Source organism: Phytophthora infestans, genomic scaffold, assembly GCF_000142945.1.
Source record: "Phytophthora infestans T30-4 supercont1.1110 genomic scaffold, whole genome shotgun sequence".
Taxonomy (NCBI): domain Eukaryota; phylum Oomycota; class Peronosporomycetes; order Peronosporales; family Peronosporaceae; genus Phytophthora; species Phytophthora infestans.
In genome coordinates this window covers 3,357-6,259 of record NW_003302778.1, presented here as the reverse complement: position 1 = coordinate 6,259, position 2,903 = coordinate 3,357, and positions in this window count along the sequence as shown.

The window sequence follows — 2,903 nt, the reverse complement described above, 5'->3', positions numbered from 1 at the left end:
ACCGGAAAATTTTTGTTCTCTTTTAAAAAACGAGTTCCCCCCACCTCTAACAAGCTTAAAATGCTCCAGTGTCCCAAAATTGATCCCCCCACTCCATTTCTTTTTCTAAGGAAGTTCAGAACACGTGCTGGTACTTGGACCATGGCCTTAGCCCCTTCTCTTGTAAAGCCCTTGTCTAAGGGAAGTCTGCAGCCTGAGGATATCGTCGCCATCTTTCCCATGCGTTCCGCATCGTGCTGTTAAACATCACGTCGACGTTGCGACTCAGTCGTTCATCTCCTTGAAGCGCCAGCACGACGGGATTGAAGCTTGAGGGGAAGTCAAAAATGTCATCCATCAGGTCAAGAAATAAGGTCAAGAAGCAACCCTTCAAAATCGATCAATCAAAACCAACACCTTCTTGATTCTCCCTTTGAGGTGTTAAGTGGATCTGTCAGCAGGTGTAATCTTCTCTGTATCTTTTCACTTAGTTCGACAAGAAGATGCCCTAGCAAAGGTGTTCACAGTGTTTAAAGCCATCTGGAAGCTCCCCAACAGCTTGAAAGGCCAGGGGTTGTTAGGCTCGCTCCATATAAAATTCTCCTGGAGATTTTTACTGATTTTTCGTGATAAGGCAGTTAAATGAGGGGCAAGGATGTAGACGCTATCGAACAAAGCTTGAGTTGTTCGAAGCTCTGAATGGCGTTGCTACCACTTACTCGCCAAGTCCCTCGCAGTGCCCATGGCGACCACGTGAGCGTGGACGTATGTACTTTGACTAGATAGTAACATTTGTACACTCCACCCACCAAATCGAAACGAGCAATAGTACCGTGTAAGATCGGCGTCAAATGCCTCGACATAGACGTGAGAGCGACCTGCTTTGAAAAGCTTAGTATCTACAGTATTTGAAAGGGAAATGTCAATACGTGTATGGGTACTCCGAAGCTTCTTCTCTCTATTTTTCGAGAAAGGTACCCATTTACAGAGTTGATTAAATCGCTTCTGTAGGAGTCATGGACGATGATATAGGCCCGGGGTAATTGTCTCACTCGTGTCGACGTCGACAGACAAATACACATTATATTCCTCCTGAAGTAGTGAGGGGTAGTGCTGGTTTGGAACAACCCTTGTTCTGAACGTTCCTTTTGTTCCAATTAATCTGAACGTTCAGAACTGTTCCTTTTGTTCCTAATTGTTCCTATTCATTTAAGTTGGTTGGACTGAGCCAAAAGAAAATCAGCAAAAGGGAAAAGAAGCTGGCGCTCGCGTGCACACGCTGAGCGCGAGAATGCGGTCTATACCCTCGCCGACTGAAGTGCTTGCCACGCCTACCAGGCAGTCTACCCTGATTTATCATGTATGACTCGCTCAAATGATGACCTTTCTATAACACCGGGTTAAAAGTCATGCGGATTCTCGAAATTGCAGACATCCCATCCCGCTATTGTGGGCTGATATATTGTGCTTTCCAATGGAATGTCCATCAGTGTTATAGCCTAGATCGAGCATGGTCGGAGCATAAAATCACGCGTAAAAATGAGATGGGAAGACGCAGGCATCAATTGGTTTTATTTATGATCGAATTACCTTTTCGAAACGGCAAAAAGGGTCGGTTGATCGACCCCGAACAGTCGATTTGGCTGCCGTAGCTCGATTTATTAACCATCGATTTGTACTTTTTATAGACCTCGATTTAATAAAACGCCCTCTTTTTATTATAAATCGAGCATCAGGCTAAGTAAAAAGGACAAAAGCATTGAAATGCACAATAAGATTTAGCCTAAGACAGACAAGTACGGACAACGAGCGCACTGACATGTCAATCCTTCTGAAGCACAACCCAAGAAAGATTCATCGTAGAAAGCTTGAAGACAGCTATGATTTATAGCTACAGGAGCGCCCCAAAAGCTGCCTGGGGTTTTCTCGAAACTGAGCAGATACTTCAAAATAGCCTGTATTTTACTACAGTATTTTAAGCGTTTCACTCGTCGATAAAGCACTACTATCGTATCATACTACAGGAGTAGTACTAAGAGATGCTGAAGTAACGTTACTTGAAAAGTTTGATGCAATTCCATTCTACTTTCAATCCTGATCGTGCAAAAGCTGATTGAAGAAATACTTTGCCAGTATGTAAGCTACTCCAAGGAGATTCTACCATTGAAAACCCATAACAGAGGTACTGTTTGCGTATGGTTGACCACTTTTCATCTACGCAGATGATGTCAGGTTTGAATTGTACGCGCCGTCGTAGGCATCATCTGTACTGAAGAAACTTTGAAGGTAATACTCCGGTGTGGCCAGATTAAAGGCAGGCATTTCCTTCACACATGATTTGTTCAGGCGGGTGAGGTCCCCACCAACTCGAACATACGACGCCAACTCCCAGCGGGTTTCCTGCAACCATCTGGGTCGATACAATTGTGCCGTGTGTTGCAAAATCAAAGGCAACCATTTCCTTATTCGTGCCCTGCAGATATTTAAACAAGCTCGCAGCGTTTTTGTGGGGAGTCTGAGGGTCCAGCTTACCACTTAGCACCAGTACGCTAGCTTGATTTGGAATCGTAGCAGTCTCGTTCCAGTACTGGTCACGCTTGTACACGATGCCGTCAGATTCGTAGTTACCCACGTTTATCTCTTTACATGACGCCGACTTGTCTTTTGAGAAGGCGCAGTACTGAGGAAGCGTTTCGTAAACCCCGCTGCCACTGCTCATTTTCACATTCGTGAATCTGTCCTTCAACCGTGACATGGATGGCAGCGGTGTTTCCATCATTTCAGAGTACACGATAAGACTCTGCAGAAGCGTCGACGTATACGCGCTGTCCTGTGCTGTAGTTTTCTCGCTATAGGTGATAGCCGAGAAGAAATTATTCAAAACATCCAAGTCGTCAGGAGCGCAACGCTGGAGTCGATAAACA